Source organism: Prionailurus viverrinus, chromosome A2 (assembly GCF_022837055.1).
Source record: "Prionailurus viverrinus isolate Anna chromosome A2, UM_Priviv_1.0, whole genome shotgun sequence".
Taxonomy (NCBI): Eukaryota; Metazoa; Chordata; class Mammalia; order Carnivora; family Felidae; genus Prionailurus; species Prionailurus viverrinus.
In genome coordinates this window covers 124,324,928-124,343,920 of record NC_062562.1, presented here as the reverse complement: position 1 = coordinate 124,343,920, position 18,993 = coordinate 124,324,928, and the positions used below count along the sequence as shown (strand labels likewise).

At 36.2% G+C, this 18,993-nt stretch overlaps 1 protein-coding gene across 7 annotated transcripts in view; it reads left to right on the top strand.

Moving 5' to 3' along the window:
* Nucleotides 1-18,993, top strand: part of NT5C3A (5'-nucleotidase, cytosolic IIIA) — a 52,831-nt gene that overhangs the window by 16,736 nt on the left and 17,102 nt on the right. Inside the window, exons 1-2 of one of the 7 annotated variants that reach the window (XM_047834329.1) lie at nucleotides 15,020-15,098; nucleotides 15,821-15,916. The exons of 3 other annotated variants lie outside the window; for them this stretch is intronic. The gene's annotated coding sequence lies outside the window, so the exon portion shown is untranslated. Of the gene's footprint in view, nucleotides 1-10,980; nucleotides 10,988-15,013; nucleotides 15,099-15,812; nucleotides 15,917-18,993 lie in introns of those variants that run through there. 3 more of the 7 variants (XM_047834374.1, XM_047834337.1, XM_047834346.1) reach the window with 3 other exon arrangements.

The following is an 18,993-nucleotide window of genomic DNA, read 5'->3' as shown; positions in this document are numbered from 1 at the left end:
ATAAGCCTGGATTAAAGAGAATGAAGCCCTAGACTGCTATGGGCATAAGTAATAAAAAGGGGACAGAAAATTGGTGGATTGCAGAAGTGAAATCTGTAAGATTTAAAAGGGAACAGGATTGGTAACCTCAAAATCTGCCATCTTCTTTTTGCTTTAACTCGAGATGGTATTGAAGATGGTGGTTTGAGCCATTTCAGGGAGTTACTTGGTTTTCCTGGGTATCTCCCATGTATACAGGAAGTATGCATGTTATTGAACTTGTGTTTGTTTTTCTCCTATTAATCTGTCTCTTACTATAGGAGAGTTTTGGCCAAGAACCTAGAAGGGTATAGGCAAAATTATTTTTCCTCCCCCACAGATTTTATAATTTTTACAAAGTATCTTGGATTATCATTAATTCATCGTAGCAGTTTGAATGTTTCCTACAATTTGTTAAATCATTTCCATATATTTCTTTTTTGTTTGCATTTAAAATAATTCAGACATCACCTTATTTAGAGGTACTGAATTAAGCCTATAAAGAACCTGAAATCCAGTTTTAATCCTTATTCTCTTTTAAATTAGGGATTGTAATTTGTCTCCTCAGTACAGTAAGTTATTTGAAACCCAGTGCCATGAACCTTATCTGAGGTTCCCCCCCACCTTTAAAAATGTCAATCAAGGAAATCTACACAATTCCATTTTTGTGTCAGCAGGTGGCAGACTTCTCTCTGCTATGGCTTAGTGCTGGCTTTCTAAATTACCTTTCTTGTTTATACATTTTTATGTTTACTCTCTCATTGCTGCTTAAACCTAAAGGTTTGCCACCCCAAAATGTGCCACTTTGTCATGTGAATTATTGTGAACTGAAGCCAGTCAAGACCCAGAGGGGTCAGGAAAAGCTTTTTGCTGCCCTTCTACCTGCCTAAAAGAATTTAGAAAGGGGCGTGTACCAGGAAGAGAGCTATTACCAGAGATTGCTCTTTTATCTGAGAGATTTACCTGCACGGAGGCAAATGTTGCTCTTCTCATTTTCCTGGAATTGCCTTCCTCCCCTTTGAAGCCCCAGACCTCTACCCCTTTCTCCTTAGCTCAGGATGGTTTATAAGCCTCAATTGCCTGACTGCTTTTAGGTCTCTTATCTTTGTGGGTTCCCGTAGGTGTGAAATTAAGGATTTCTTTTCTGTTAATCTTTTTAGTGTGGGTGGTCTCAGCAAAGAACATAAAAGGGTAGAGGGAAAGTTATTGTTTTGCCCTTACAAACCATTAATCTATAAAATTTAAACCAACTGACACTCTTCTGCCCTTATAGATGTAAATTCCATTGTCTATTTTTTTTCCATATACGTTGTTTATTTTCCTCATTTGCAAGGTGCTAGTAGATTACAGCGTTTTGTTTAGTGGTTGATTGGAAGGTTGCTTAATTTGTTTGGCAAGTTCCTGCTTGTAAGTGGGTGGAAATAGATAGTCACATGTTTAACGTGATGTGGGTTCCCGCAAGATCCTTCCTGTCCCCATTTTGTCTCTGAAGCCTTGTCATGGCACAGCCCTCTCGTTTATTTTACATCAAATGCCCCACTCAGAGCCTGGGTTCAAAACACCATCATCAAAAAAACCCAAAATTTATCTAGATTTCTCTGTGACACCATTAGTGTTCTAAGGTAATGAGACCCTCAGTCGATTTTGATGGAGGGAGATAGGAAAAGCGTGAGAACCTAAGCATAACAGCATAGTGAAAAGTGACAAAACAGAAACCCACTGAAGTGACTTCAAGAAAACAGGGGGCTACCCTGGGGCTACCACTAGAAAACACTTAGAAACTGATTCCCATTTGGGTTAGCTGGGCACTGCCCTATCATCCTGTGACTAGGAGAAAGGAACTAAAATTTGGGGGTGTCTACTTATGGCTAAATTCACTGTGCATGTTTACTTTATTTAATCCTTAAAAACACAGTCCAGCTAGTAATATTGTCATAATATGTATTAATTTGCTTAGGAACTAGCTTAGTAAGTAGCAGACCAGCCCTCAGTATGCTTAAAGAAAGCCTGCTTCCCACTTGGGAATAAGAATTGCTTTAATGAAGTGTTATTGTGTTGCTGATCTTTAAAAATTTTATCTCTTTCCGGACGCCTGGGTGGCCCAGTTGGTTCAGCGTCTCACTTCTGCTCAGGTCATGATCTTGCGCTGGGCTCTATGCTAACAACTCAGAGCCTGGAGCCTGCTTCAAAGATTCTGTGTCTCCCTCTCTTCTCTGCCCCTTCCCTGCTCATGCTGTCTCTCTCTGTCTCTCACAAATAAGTGTTTAAAATTTTTTAAAAAAATTTTTTCTCTTTCCAAGTTAAATACTTTATTCTATTTCATCTTTTTGATGGTTTTGTCACATGGCTTAGTTTTGGTAGGATGGGGAAATCTAGTGTTCCATAATTAATTCAGTTATTCTGTAATTTATAAGTATTGTATCTTATATAGTAAAGATAAAATAATTTATTTAACAAGTTTCATAATTGCTGACTTGAACTCTAGAGTATCTGGTAAGGGAATGAAGTCATAACATATAATGTTTGTGAGTTTAGTAGTTGGTGAATCCTTGGTTCAGACTCAGCACTGCCACATTCTGATGGTTTAGCCTTGGAAAATTTTGTGGTTTAAAAAAAATGTTTACTTTGAGAGAGACAGAAAGAGCATGAGCAGGGGAGGGGCAGAGAGAAGAAGAGAGAATCCCAAGCACGCTCCACATTCAGCTCAGAGCCCAATGTGGGGCTCAGTCTCACAACTGTGAGATCATGACCTGAGCCAAGACCAAGAGTCGGCTGCTTAATCGACTGAGCCACCCAGGCACCCCTAGCCTTGGACAATTTCTAAGTCTCAATTTCCAGTTCTCCAGAATGGAGAAGATTCACCTAAAAACTCTTCTGCCCCCTTGTTTCTTTCAGGGTATTATATTAAGAATGTGTTCTGTCTTTGTGTTTGTATTGTTTATTTTACTTGGTATTTTAAATAATGCCTTTAGGAGAATTCCAACAGTGCATTCTAAATATCTACCCTGGGTTGTTAAGATTAAAAAAGAGATGATATGCATATAGTGCCAAACTGTGTTTACCACATAGTAGTTATTCAATAAATGCTGATCCTCTTTTCTTCCTTCTTGAAGTAAAGCAATTCTTTTCACAGCTGTCTTGTAGACATGATGTTCTCTTATAGGAGGTTCATACTAAGTAATGATTTAATAATTATCTCTAAACAGTATTCTGTTTGAGCTCTCAGGCCTGGAGATAAATCAGAATGTCTAATTATATCATCATACATCTTTCTTAAAGTTAAAAAGATTGGGAATGGAGGGGCACCTGGGTGGCTCAGTTGGTTAAGCGTCTGACTCTTGATTTTGGCTCAGGTCATGATCTCATGGTTAGTGAGTTCAAGCCCCTTATCGAGCTCTGCACTGACATTGCCACTGCAGAGCCTGCTTGGGATTCTGTCTCTCTCCTTCTCTCTCTGCCCCTCCCCATCTCTCAAAATAAATAAATAAAACTCAAAAGAAGAAAAAGAAAAAGATCGGAATGGAGAGAGAATGTTGAGCAACAGTTTTTCACCTGAGTACCTAGCCCTCTAGGGCCTAATCCTTGCTGGCCTGCAATCATAATTTGTACATGGTTAAATTGACCTGAGTAGCATACTTACAGGCTTGGCATATATAATTATAATATCATTTTCAGTTACTGAAATTTAATTTCACTAAAGTTGTATGAGAAACATGGATTTTTATAAAGAATAAAGCTTCTACATGTATTTCACTAATTTTGAATCCCCTCTAATACACTAAAAATAAGCATATCATATGATAGAGTATAGATGTTTAAAAATTTATTCATGAAGTTCACATGTGTGGATTTCCAGTCATGGTTCTGTTTTAGGGAAGTTTTAATAGTTAAGGACTCATGAGTACCTGAATTAGATCAGATCCAGTTTTTTATAAAGAATTTCTCCCTTTTAATTTACCTGTTTTAAGCTTAATTTTACCCTGATTATCTTTTTATTTTATATGATATAATGCATGCTGATATAAAAAAAATTACTACATCTAGATAAACAGAAAGAAATAATCCGCAATTTTCACCAGCTTAAAAAAAAACAACAGATTTTAGTGTACTCCTTTGTTTCTCTATGCATTTAACTATTGTCCTTTGTCCCAGCATGAGATTATATTGTAGCATTGTTTTTATTTTTATATTTTTAAGTTTACTTATTTATTTTGAGAGAGCTATAGCACTAGCAGGGAAGGGACAGAGAGAGAGGGAGAGAGAGAATCCCAAGCAGGCTCAGCACTATCAGTGCAGAGCCCAATGTAGCACTTGAATTCACCAACTATGACATCATGACCTGAGCTAAAATCAAGAGCCAGGCACTTAATGGACTGAGCCACCCAGGTGCCCCTGTAACATTGTTTTTAATAAGATTATTCATTTATTAATTTATTCCTTACCACGTCTATACTTATTTTAGATTATTATATTCCTTTATGTTATTATATCATAATTTATTTTAGCAAGTTCTTCATTGTTGAGCATTTAGATTGTTTTCCATTTTTCATTGTGGTAAATAATGGATCAGTAAATATTCATGTAGCATCTTTGCAAATCAGTGACTGTTTAAGTAGAATGCTAGGTCAAAGGGCATGCACAAATCTAAGGCTTTTGAATGTACTCTCGGGTTACCCCCTGAAAAGTTTGTACCAATTTACATTTCCACCAGCAGTATATACAAGTACCTAGCTCCCTGTTTTCCTGGGAAGAGGTGTCATTTTTTTTTCTCATTTTTACCAAATAATATGTTTTTAAATATTCAGCTGAACCTTTAAAAATAATAGTGGCCATTTATTTTCTTCTTTTCTGAATTGTCTAAGTTATTTTTCTTGATTTGCAAGGGGTTTTATAATGATACCCCTTTGCAAGGGGATTTATAATGATACCATGAGAGTATGTTAGGAATGTATTTTTCCAAGTCTTTTTGTTTCACTTCCATTTTTGAGTAGTCTAAGAGTGACCCTCCTTTCAAATCTTTAAATGTGTGCTATTGACTGCTGCTGCTTCTTTTTATTGAAGTGTAATTGACATACAGTATTCTGTTAGTTTCAGGTGTATAACATAGTGATTCAACAGTTCATGCTCACCCCATGATAAGTGTAGTCGTCATCTTCACCATACAAGATTATACAGTGTTATTGACTATATTTCCTATGCCCTACTTTTCATCTCTGTGACTTTATTTCATAACTTCCAGTTGGTGTTTCTTTTTTTTTTTTTTTTTAATGTTTATTTTTGAGAGAGGGAAACACAGCGTGAATGGGGGAGGGGCAGAGATAGAGGGAGACACAGAATCCAATGCAGGCTTCAGGCTCCGAGCTGGCAGCACAGAGCCCCGACACGGGCTTGAACCCACAAACCGTGAGATCTTGACCTGAGCTGAAGTTGGACGCTTAACCGACTGAGCCATGCAGGCACTTTGTACTTCTTAATCCCCTTTATCTTTTTATCCCAATTCCCCACCCACCTAAATGCCTTCTTTAAACCAATGTACTAATTCTTTATAATGCTTTACGGAGCTTAATTTGTATATGACTCCTCATTTACACATTATGACTTCATTCGATATACAGAGTGGGAGGAGAATCTAACATATTGTTTAAATAGTTTGTGTAGCTTACTCATTAGTTTATCCTCCCAGCCAAAGAATGAGGAAGGCTACTCCAGAAAAAGTAGTAAGGTAGGATTTTACCTCAATAGATAATTTTCATTTTACCTTCATAAATATGGCTTAACATATGGCATGCCCATTTTGTCCAAAGATGTAGTAGCATTATATGTATTTCTTCATTCTTACATTTTGGGTCATGTAACTTTTTTTTTATTAAAAAAAAAAAGTTTTTTAGTGTTTATTCTTGAGAGAGAGAGAGAGAGAGAGAATGAGTTGGGGAGGGGCAGAGAGAGAGGGAGACACAGAATCCGAAGCAGGCTCCAGGCTCTGAGCTATCAGCACAGAGCCTGACGTGGGGCTCAAACTAACGAGTTGCGAGATCATGACCTGAGCTAAAGTCAGACACTTAACCAACTGAGCCACCCAGGCACCCCTAAAAATTTTTTTTTAATGTTTAATTTTATTTTGGGGACAGAGAGAGAGACAGTGTAGGTGAGGAGTGGCAGAGGAAGAGGGAGACACAGAATCCAAAGCAGGCTTCAGGCTCTGAGCCTCAGCACAGAGCCCAACTTGGGGCTTGAACTCATGAACCATGAGATCATGATCTGAGCTGAAGTCAGATGCTTAACCAACTGAGCCACCCAGGCGCCCCAGGCCATGTAACTTTTTAAAAATAATATTTGTTTTCTTCTGGGCATAAGATAGGTTCATTACAGAAAATTTAGAAAATACCAAAGAATATGAAGAAGAAAATACAGTCAGCTGTGATCCTTTATTCCTCTGTAATGACTGTTGAGTTTTATGATATATTTGATTCAGCCATGTTGAGTGATTATCTATACTATTGAATTTAGCTTGTTACTGCATTATTATTTAGGGCTGTTTTTTACTTTTTTTTAAATTTTTATTTATTTTTGAGAAAGAGAGATAGTGTACAAGTAGGGGAGGAATAGAAAGAGAGGGAGACACAGAGTCTGAAGCAGGTTCCAGGCTCTGAGCTGTCAGCACAGAGCCAGCCCTATGCGGGGCTCAAACCCACGAACTGCAAGTTCATGACCTGAGCTGAAGTCCGACGTTCAACGGACTGAGCCACCCAGGCACCCCTAGGACTTTTGTATCTATATTCATACATGAACTTAGGTTATGTATCCCCTTTTTGTACTACTTAAAAAAAATTTTTTTTAACATTTTTTTATTTTTGAGACAGAGAGAAACAGAGCATGAATGGGGGAGGGTCAGAGAGAGAGGGAGACACAGAATCTGAAACAGGCTTCAGGCTCTGAGCTGTCAGTACAGAGCCCGACGCGGGGCTCAAACTCACGGACCTCGAGATCATGACCTGAGCTGAAGTGGAACGCTTAACCGACTGAACCACCCAGGCGCCCCCCCCCCAAATTTTTTTTTAATGTTTATTTATTTTTGAGGGAGAGAGAGAGACAGAGCATGAGCGGGGGAGGGACAGAGAGAGAGAGAGGGAGACATGGAATCCGAAGCAGGCTCCAGGCTCTGAGCTGTCAGCACAGAGCCTGACATAGGGCTTGAACCCACAGAGGTAAGATCATGACCTGAGCCGAAGTTGCAAGTTTAACTGACTGAGCCACCCAGGTACCCCCCCCCCTTTTTGTACTATTTTTGATAGGCTTTTGTTTCAGGGTTTTATACTAGTTTCATAAATGGAATTGGATAGCTTAACCTCTTTTTTATGTGTTGTTAAGCAGTTTATATCTAGCATGGAGGCCTTTAAAAGTTTGAAAGAGATCACCAGTATGACACCTGACTATAAAGTATAAAGCACTTTGAAGGCCATTCTCTGATAAACCTACTTTTATAAGTTCCATTCTGATGAACACACGTTCCATTGTTGAACATATGTTACCAAAACTTTTCATAGGTTAAATTAAGTACTTTGGTCTAACATACTGAGTTTATTAATATTTAAGGAAGTTTTTTTAGTCCTTTTAGGACTATATTTTGTGGTTTTTTTCTATTTACATACTTTTAAAACTCAAGTTCTCACTCATCCTCTGTATAATTTCAAGTAATCCTTTGCTATAAGTTATTTATAAACTTGAATCTCTTTCAAAATAAATTTCTTCATCATTTTCTTACCTTTCTATTTTTTAAATGAGTTTATCCTGCAGAGCAAAAAGAAGATACTAAGTTAAGTCTTTGTACTCTCCATTTAGAGGTATTGGATATAATAACATGAACTATAAAAGCATAAATAACATAACCATTTTTGCTGTTTTTTTAGTATAACCCATACCAAAAGAACAATCTTAAACAATACTGTTTCTTTTCAACAGACAGAATACCAACTGTGTGATTGTGGAAGGAGTCCAAAATTAAACAAAGTTTTTCTTCTTGTTCCATTTCAGGTACAGAGATCAGATATAATAAAATGGAAACAACAATTTCAGTGCTAAGCATCTGGGAATATTAGAACATAGTGCCTTTCAGAGGATAGCCAGTGAAGACTCCCTTCATTAATGATACAGTATTACATCCAGTTTTCTTGAACTTTTTTTTTAATGTTTTTATTTATTTTTGAGAGAGAGAGATAGCAGGAACTGGGGAGGGGCAGAGAGGGAGACTCAGAATCCGAAACAGGCTCCAGGCTCGGAGGTGTCAGCACAGAGCCCAACAGGGGACCACAGTCGGGTGCTCAACCAACTGAGCCACCCAGGTGCCCCCAGTTTTCTTGAACTTGACCTACCTGTTGCAACATACATGTCATTTCCTCTAAAGGAGTTTAAACTACAGAATTTATTACTTTTTAAGTTTAAAAAGTTATAAACCATGTTCGAGAACTGGATTTGAGTTTCTGAAAATTAAGTTACTCAATCCTAGATTTTTGCAGAGTTTTTAAGAAATGCATTGAGATTAGAACCATAGGTTTTCCTCAGTTTGCATATATGCCTGTAAATTCATAAATGCAGCAGTCAACTTCACTAACAGTCACCTAATAGGATAAGTTTTTGGAATGATTTTAAATGAGAAGAAACTTACAGAAGATCTTTACTTCCTGTTCATCCCCAAATGGAAGCATTCATTGTTCCATCTCTGATTTGGCTCCTTAAACATTTAAAATCGTATTCATATAAACATTAACAACATCTGTTTCAATTCTGTGTTGATCAGTCACAGTGTTGAAGTTAGTTGACTCTTGCCTTCTTTAGAGGAGTTATAAGAGAAGTCAAATGCTTAGATGGATGTTTTACATGTTTAAAAAATCATCTTTCTATATATATCATACAGCAATTACAAGAATTAGCAGGAACAAGTTTTGCAAGAATCCTTACAGAGAGTATTGCATCTCACCTCCTACTGAATGGTCTTTCTTATATGATTTTATTGTTTTGTTTGGAATACTTTCCTAGGGTGTCAGTCACATTCAGATTGGAGTTTAAAAATACATTCCATAGCCAAATTATAGGATTATGGTAAACTGAGTTAGTAGTTATGTCTTAGATTAAATAGTTGAGAAATAAAGTGTACTTACTACAGGTTTTATGTAGAATTGTGAAGGGATTTCTTTCACATACAACTATGAAGTAATGAAGTACTTTTATTCCCTTTACTTCTCAGCCCCAAGATTAAAGGGAAAATGAATCAATCAATCAATAAGTTATTAAGGTTTAAACAGATAGATTTGATTTTCTGTGGACTTTTTGTTTTTTCATTATTTCAAAATCTTGAGAAACTTTTTGATGGCAAATATGAAGTGATCATTTTTAGCTTTTCAAGTTGATTGAATAATTGACAGTATCTGAAAAGTTGTAACTAGTTACTCAGAAGTACAAATGGGTATCTTTTTCTCTCATTGATAAAGACAGCCAGTTTCAGTGTTATAAGGGGAGACAAATCTTCCACAGATTTGAGTCCTGTACGAGAAGTTCTGTGCTCTTTGGCATATCAATTACAAGTGTAGAGTTTCCTTTAGGAGCTTCATGAGTGATTTCTGTTTCTATGACCAGGAGTAAAGAAACTCCCAAAGCAACAGGGACCAGTCATCGAGTCCACTACTGAATGGTCTTCATTGTGCTGCTAAAAAGCCTCCAACTTCTTACTTCTAAAACCTTTATATTCCCTCTCAAAAACAAAACATCGTATCTGAGAGTGATTTCAAACAAAATTCATTTTCTTTTTCTCTGTACTTTGATTGTGTTTGTGTTCTTGTTCTTTTTTTTTTTTTTTTTTTTTGTGGCACAGTTTCAAAACATTATTCTTATTCACAGACATCTTTAGCCCTCTCGTGTGTTATGTGTATATTATTGCCTAGAAACAGCATGATGTAATAAGAGAAAAGTCATATAAGTAGTAAGTAACCCCTTCAGACCTTAGATTTCTTATCAACAATAAAGAGGGAATATTATCTTTTTTGTAAGGCTTTACTGAATAAATTAAAATGGAACATGTTACCAGGGAGCAAGAATATCCTGTCCCCTCAAGGTCCTTTTCGCTAGGCTAAGAATCAAATTGACATGAGACAGATTAACAGGAGGAAAAATCAAACTTAATAGCATACATCTGGAGAACCCACAAAGACATGGAAATTCCAAAGACAGGCAGAATGAAGTATGTATGTCATTGTGAACAAGGAGAAGGGGTCTGGGTCTTCAAAGGGAAGGAATGCAAGCCTGAGGAAGAATAAACAAATATTTGCTGGGCCACTTAGAAATGGTGGGACAAAGAGAGAACTTGGATCAAAGAGGCCTTGCTAGGTTCCTCTCTGTCCACTCTACCTAATTTATAGTAGTGTAGTTATCTATGATGATAGCTGTCTTTCTGGAGAAGGTCTTTTATCTGAATTATTATAGGCAGTTGTAAGGGGTAGGAGGGTGGAGGTAAAGAGCTTTTCCTAAATCTGCTGGGTCTTGATTATTTTTAACTCAAAATAATCTTTATTCTAAAGTGGGCCATCTTAGGGTAGCCCCTGCCCTTGGTCCCACAATATATAAAAGGCCATTGCATGCTTCTGGGACTCTGACACACAAGGTAAGAAAGTGCTTGAAAAATGTTAGTCCCATTTAGAGGGGTAGCCCACCAGACATCCCATCCAACCCCCAGTTCATATACCCACTGGGTGGAATTAAACTGTGGGAAAAGTTCCCTGTAGTCAGGAAGCCATACTCCTATTTCCTCTCTTCTCTCCTTTCCTTAGACTAGCAGGACAGAACACCAGGGCACCAAAGCTATCTTCTACCTCTTTGATAATATACTAGTCATCTTTCTTTTCATACTGTATTTTGTTTTATTTTTTTTAATGTTTTTTAATGTTTATTTATTTTTGACAGAGACAGAGACACAGTGTGAGTGGGTTAGGGGCAGAGAGAGAGGGAGACACAGAAGCAGAAGCAGACTCCAGGCTCTGAGCTGTCAGCACAGAGCCTGACGCAGGGCTCGAACTCAACAAACCCTGAGATCATGACCTGAGCTGCAATTAAGAGTCAGACACTCAACCAACTAAGCCACCCAAGCACCCCATGATTTCATTATTTCTGATCACTGAGTAATATTCCATTGCATATATATACCACATCTTCTTTATCCATTTATTATTTGATGGATATTTGGGCTCTTTCCATAATTTGACTATTGTTGATAGTGCTGCTATAAACATTGGGGTGCATGTGTCCTTTCGAATCAGCATTTTTGTATCCTTTGGATAAATACCTAGTAGCGCAATTGCTAGGTCATAGGGTAGCTGAATTTTTAATTTTTTGAGGAACTTCCATACTGTTCTCCAGAGTGGCTGTACCAGTTTGTATTCCCACCAAAAGCAGAAGTGTTCCCCTTTCTCCACATCCTCACCAACATGTTTTTTCCTGAGTTGTTAATTTTAGCCATTCTGACAGGTGTGAAGTGGTATCTCACTGTGGTTTTGATTTGCATTTCCCTGATGATGAGTAATATTGGACATCTTTTCATGTGTCTGTTAGCCATCTGGATGTCTTCTTTGGAAAAGTGTCTATTCATGTCTTTTGCCCATTTCTTCACTGGATTATTTGTTTTTTGGGTGTTGAGTTTGGTAAGTTCTTTATAGATTTTGGATACTAACCCTTTGTCTGAAATGTCATTTGCAAATATCTTCTCCCATTCCGTCAGGTACCTTTTAGTTTTGCTGATCGTTTCCTTTGTTGTGCAGAAGCTGTTTATCTTGATGAGGTCCCAATAGTTCATTTTTGCTTTTGTTTCCCTTGCCCCCAGAGACATGTCAAGTCTGAACTTGTTGTGGCCGAGGTCCAAAGAGGTTGTTGACTGTTTTCTCCTCTAAGATTTTGATGGTTTCCTGTCTTATATTTAGGTCTTTCATCCATTTTGAATTTATTTTTATGTATGGTGTAAGAAAATGGTCTAGTTTCATTTATCTGCTTGGCTGTCCAGTTTTCCCAATACTATTTACTGAAGAGACTGTCTTTTTTCCATTGGATATTCTTTCCTGGTTTGTTGAAGATTAGTTGATTGTGATTTCACTCATATGTGGAATTTAAGAAACAAAACAGATGAATATAGGGGAAGAAAAGAAAAATAAGATAAAAATAGGGAGGCAAACCATAAGAGACTCTTAAGTACAAAAAACAAATTGAGGATTGCTGGAGAGGTGTTGCATGGGGGGAATGGGCTAAATGGGTGATGGGCATTAAGGAAGGCACTTGTTAAGATGGGCACTGGGTTATGTAAGTGATGGATCACTAAATTCAATTCCTGAAACCCTTATTACACTATATGTTAACTAACTTGGATTTAAGTTAAAAAAAAGAAAGAAAGAAAATACTCTTTCAAATCATCTGTCCATGATATTGACTAGCTCCAGGTGTTTTTTTAATTTATTTTTTAACGTTCTTTTCTGATTATACACATTTGTGCTACTACTGTAACATTTTAAATCATTTTTTGTTCCCCATGAAATTCATTGTATAAAGCTCAGAAAAAAAAATGGTCCCATTATCCCATCACAGATACTGTCTTATGTGTTCTATTTTAGACTTTACCATGCTTGTGTAAAGAATTCCCCCCAAATTGGACTCTTGCTGTAGATATTCTCATAACTTTTTTCACTCAATAGTAGACCATGTACATCTCCAGTACATGAGTAAATATTGATCTCATAGAGCAGTACTGTCCAGTGATTTACAGGCATGAATTCTGAAGTCAGAGACCTGAGTTTGAATCCATTTCTGTCACTTGCCAGCTATAGCCTTAATTAATTCACCTATCAAATGAAGATAATGATAACACATACATTATAGGGTTATGAGTATTATATGAGATGAAGTATGTCAAGGACTTAGAAGTATCTGACACATGGTAAACGTACAATAAATTTTAACAATTAATAATAATGTTGGGAACTATAATCTTGTATTTTATGTGTATACCACAGTGTATTCACCTCTTTTATATTAATGATAATTTAGATATTGGGCATTTAGGTTGTTTACAATTTCTCAGTATTATAAAACAAGTCTGTAGTATGTATCTTTGTGTACTAGATGGCAACTGTATATCTTTGGCGACTAGATCTTTGTGTACTGCCTTATTTCCTTAGGATAAAATCCTTAGGGCATAAAATTGTTGTGTCAAAAGGAATGTATATTTCTAAAGTTTTTAATAGTATTTCTAAATAGCCCTCCAAAAAAGAACTCTGACTCCAGCATCCTGTATTGTTGTTGAGAATGACTTATCTTGATTCATCTTTCTAAGTGGTATCTTTAAAATTCTTATTATGGCTACCTACATTGATATATTACAGGACAATTAAGTCATAATATTCATATATAATACAGAGTATTTTTAAAAAGGATCATCTGGTTGCCCTTGAGCCTCCATTAGTAGAGTATAAAAGATTTTCCTTGTAGAAGAATGTTTTGTTGTAAGTCTTCTCATCTTATTAAAATAAGATAGCTGTGCCAAATTTTTAACCTTTGGTAGATACCAAGTTTGGATAATTTGTTAGTGGCCTTTTTAAAATTCGTTAACAAAAATTGGGAGTTTGTTTTTAACATAGCATGCTACTTCACAAAATTTGATTACTGAAATGTTATGTGAGTTCGATTTCTCTTGAACATAGAAAAGAGAGGGCAGATATAAAAATTTATTTACGAAAGTGTAGCTTCCTCATGTTCCTAATGATAAAGCTTCCCCGGGGGTAAGCATAACTTATCTATGAGGCCCTGACATATGGCATTAGCATATTGCAGTCCTGCTAGTCAAGTTAAAAACAAGACTTGTTCTCTTTAAAAGTTAAAAATATTTTTCTTCACAAAAGATTGACCACTTATTTCCAACAGGAAAGGCATGTTTTTCCATTTTTTAACAAAATTTTCAATGAAACTTAGTTTTCATTGTGTTCAAAATTTTTTTTAGCAAATCCATGCATAGTCTTATAAAATTTGCAGTGTAGGCAATATGAAGAAAAACATAAAAATAAAAATCACTTAAATCCCAGTGCCCTGTAGTAAAGGCTCATAACATTCTAGTGACCACTTAGCATGCATCATGTATTTTTTCATGTATCTTAAATGCATCATGTATTTTTTCATGTGTCTTAAATGAGGTAATCTTTTAAAAATTGTGATAAAATACAACATCAGATTTACTATTTTCACTATTTTAAATATTTTTAATGTTTACTTATTTTTGAGAGAGAGAGAGAGAGAGAGAAAGACTGAGCAGGACAGGGGCAGAGGGGGAGACAGAACCTGAAGCAGGCTCCAGGCTCTGAGCTGTCAGCACAGACAGCCCGGGCACAGGGCTTGAACTCACAGACCACGAGATCACGACCTGCGCCGAAGTTGGATGCTTAACTGACTGAGCCACCGAGGCGCCCCTGTCTGTTTTAACTATTTTTAAGTGTACAGTTCAGTGGCATTAAATACACTGAGGTTGTGCAACCATCACCACCATCCATCTCCAGAACTCTTCATTTTCCAAATTGAAACTTTGTACTCATTGAGCCAGTGGCTACCCATTCTCCTCTCCCCCAGTCCTTGGCAACCACAACCTATTTTGTTTTACCTTCTGTTGCACTATAGTTTCATACAGAAAAGTGCATATACCACAAGTACACTGGCAACCAAAAAACAGGATGAGGAAGGGAGTATTTGTAAGTGTTAATATGGAGGCTCTGTTTTTCTTTGCAGAGCAAGTTGCCAGCTCTAATAGTACAGATTTACCTTCTCTTAAGTGTCACATTATTTCAGTTGATAATTTTCTGTTGACTGGCTGGGGACTAGCTCAGAGCTAGCAAGTGTCACTCAGAGCATAATAAAGCACTGTGTAGTAATGCGTCACAAGACTGTTTTTGCATAGAGCTTAGCCAAGGCTTTTGGAACCGCCCTCAGTTGCACCTTGTGCTATATTAGTACTTCTCAGACAGGAAGAATTTTCTTTCGCTGGTGTAGCTGGTCCGGTTACTTTCAGGGTAAGTGTGTACAGTTCATGGAAACAAATGAGTTTCTTTTGTTTAACTTTATCTTTTATTTGGTTCAGTATCTTGGTGAAATTTTAGGCATTTAAAAATACAAATTAAGGAAATAAAAATAGAATAAAGCAGTATAATGCAAAACTTTAACATTTGCAAAGATATGAATATGTATAACCTTGCAGTGCTTTGGGTCTCAAATTACAATTTATAGGATCTAATTTTAAGAGCTTCTTGTTTCACATATAAATGTTAACTAAAAGCAAAGTACCCTCAGAAATCTCTTCTCAAAGGGGAAAAAAAAAACATTGTAAGATCCAATTTTGTTGTTCATTTAGTTGCTCTGTGACTTAATTTTGCTGATTGCTATGCTTTGTGTCCCTAGGATTAGGAAGCATTTATTATGGCTAGTAATAAAGATAATTTTTATTACATGCCTGTGAGTTTTAGCCAAGATATCATGGAGTATAATTATATTGGTGTGTTTTAGGAATTGATAAAAGCTGGATCACAATCTCTAAGGTTTATAACAAATTGTATATTGAAGATTAAGATTCAAACATATATTACTGTAAAAGCCTAGAATGTTGTGGTTAACTTAGATTTAAATAATTGAATTTACCTTATTTTTTATAGTTTTTTTTTTCTTTTTTTTTAATCAGGAAAATTAGGTAATACAGCACACCATTTCTTAAAGCAATTTACTTGGTTTTTATTGGCAGTGTATATCCAAGCCCTGCATCCCTGGATATTGCTTACCACCTATGCTGTTGTTCTAGGACAAATTCAAGGACAGAAGAACTCAGAGTACCCTTAGGGTAATCAGTATAAATTACTTAATTTCCATGTGCCTTGGTTTATTCCTCTTGAAAAATGCTATTAGATATTAAGGCAGTGGGGGTGGGAGGATATATGAATAAATTCTAAGCTCTGAAATTGTGTATTTTCTTAAGTGTCCATAAAAGTCTGACCGAGAAGCCAAGTTTTACTATTTAAGGAAATTGGTATAAATTCCCAATTTTTAAATAACTAGCCTTTGAAATCTATTTTTCTTCTATCTCCTTCTCTTCCTTTCCCACCTTTTCCTATTCCGTTTCTTTTTTCTTTCTCCCAACAGGCTTAGGAAAGACCTGAGAATGTTCAGTTTCATTTTTGGTTTATGTCTATATTGAGAAAGTTTCACTTTCTAGTTTGTATATATTTTTTTCACTGCTGCCTTGAAAATCTAATTAGGGAGAATTATTTAAATGCTTCATGAAACTGATTTACAATGCTACTGAAATAATAAACTTACAGTTTTATTCCGTGTCCTAAGAAAGTGTCATTATTAAAAACATAAGCTATATCATAAGTAATACAGGTTGCTGGAAAAGTGTAGCAAAAATGGATTCATTTGGAAATTTAGTACTGTTGCTGATTGATACCCTGTTCATATTATAGTCATACGCATCTTATGTAAGTAGTGTGCAGTTTACCATTCAAACTTTCTTTACCTTATTCTTGTATAGTGTAAATGTTTCTGCAAGTATCACAATTAAAGCAGCCTCACAACTTTTTAAACCAATGTTAATGAATTTAATCTTGTTCACTTTTCCCGTAAGACAGAGTCAAGTAGGCCTTTAAAAAGTATTCAGTTTGCCTTCAGATACTTTAAAACTTGTATAAAGGCAAGTAAATTTTTTCATATAGATATAGAAATTTTCAGTCATTGATTTGTAAATATCTTTTCAAGGTAAAGTTGATCTCAGAAGGAAATAACCATGATAGCTAATTCAGTTACCCAGTTTGTGCTATTCAAGCGAAGTTCTTACCTCTTGCTTCAGATTCTTTGTAATAAACACTCTTAGCGCAGAGACCTTAACCTCATAGTGAAGGCACACAAAGTAATTATTCCAATTTCCACATTTTCCAGTCCACATTTAAAATTCCAAAGACTTTGAAACTTCAAAACTTCCCGTGAAGAGAGTTCATAGTTGCAGGGTAGTATTTTCTATTTTTGAACATGTCTTCTACACTTGATGTGTTTTTTCCAACAGCTCTTCTCTTGAAGCATCTGCAACAGATGACTGTTGGCAAAGTAAGCCAGAACATTATATACCAAGTATAGGCTTACAAGCCTATTGGTTTAAAAATACCCTGCCCTAATTTTCAATGTCTTCCTTAGAATAGTGCCAGAATGCTGGCATTTATGCCTTAGTCTTTACACTTTTGTAATGATAGAAACAATGGGGTGATTTTTGTATTAGGAGAACAGTATCACTTTATGTGATATTATCTCTGAACAAGGATACATTCTGGTCAGATTGCCAGTGAGAATTGGGGGGAGCAAGGATGTTCAGTTGAAATTTACGTGGTATCCATAAACTATTAGGTTTACTTATCAAAAATATGTCCTAAAATTGGCCATTGTCAAATTTCTGTTTGTGTTTTTTTTAATAAAATACGAAGAGACCATGAGAAAGACAGTTACTTTTTCAAATAACACTGGCTTTTTTTTCCTTTTCTTTTATTACTAAACGTAAATGCTCCAAAAAGAGCAAAATTGGGGGGTGGGGTGGTGAAGAGGAATGGGCTGCCTGGCTCTGTGTAACAAAAACATCTGAGATTCACAGATATTAAAATGTATTCTGCACTGCTTGAATTCTCTTTTCCTTTGGGTTTTTCAGATGTTTCAGGGTACATGGTGTTTTTGTAAACTCTACGGTACTTTATTATTTTTTTTAATGTTTGTTTATTTTGAGAGAGAGAGCATGTGTGCAAGCAGGGGAGGGGCAGAGAGAGAGAGGATCTCAAGCAGGCTCCACACTGTTAGTGTGGAGCCCGATGTGGCGCTTGAACTAATGAACTGTGAGATCATGACCTGAGCTGAAATCAAGAGTTGGATGCTTAACTGACTGAGCCACCCAGGCACCCCAACTCTACTGTACTTTAAATAGTGCTTTCAGACAAATGTCGACTCCTTTTCAATATTAAACATCAAAGGAAAACCATAAGCATATTGTATGCTTTAGTTTCTATAAATGAAGAAACAGATTTGCAGGCAACTTCCATGACATCTTCTTTGTTTATGAGGATTGACAGAAAGGGTTACTTCAGTTTGACTATGATCATCTAAAGACTACTAACCCCCAAACTGCCATTACAATTACATTTTCAGGGTAGTGATCAAAGCTTTTATGAGTTATAGATACTTCTGCAGATAGTACATTATTTTTCAGATGTGAAAAATTGGAAGTATCTTACTATTTGGAAATACTGTTTACTTAGCTCTAAGATGCCACCAATCATAAAACCATTAGCTTACAAACAGCCTTTGGGTGGGGGGGGCAGGAAATACCTTTTTATAAGACATTTCCTAATTTAATGCATTTAAAATGAAAGGGGGAGGAATGAATTTTAGAATTTGAGAAAATGCTACAATAAATTTTAATTATAAAGAACACATATATAATGTCCAACTTTTAAGAAAAAAGTTTTTTCCCCTTTTGATAAAGTTGCCCTTTTTATTTACTTTTTAATTTTTTTTAAGTTTTATTCATTTTGAGAGAGCATGAGTGGGGGAGGGGCAAAGAGAGAGAATCCCAAGCAGGCTCTGCACAGTCAGAGCACAGAGCTGAACATGGGGCTCAAACTCATGAACCATGAGATCATGACGTACGCCAAAACCAAGAGCCGGACACTCAACTGACTGAGCCACCCAGGCGCCCTTAACATTGGCCTTTTTAAGCACTGCTTTTGTTAAAAATTTTTACTTACCTAAAGTAAAAGTAAAGTCATTGAGGAACAAAAGTATGTAAATTTCCCTAAGAGTGATACTGCAAAAATGAAAAAAAAAAGAATAATGATAAGTATTTTATTTTATTAAGAGATATTTTAAAAACTACTTTTTTTGGTT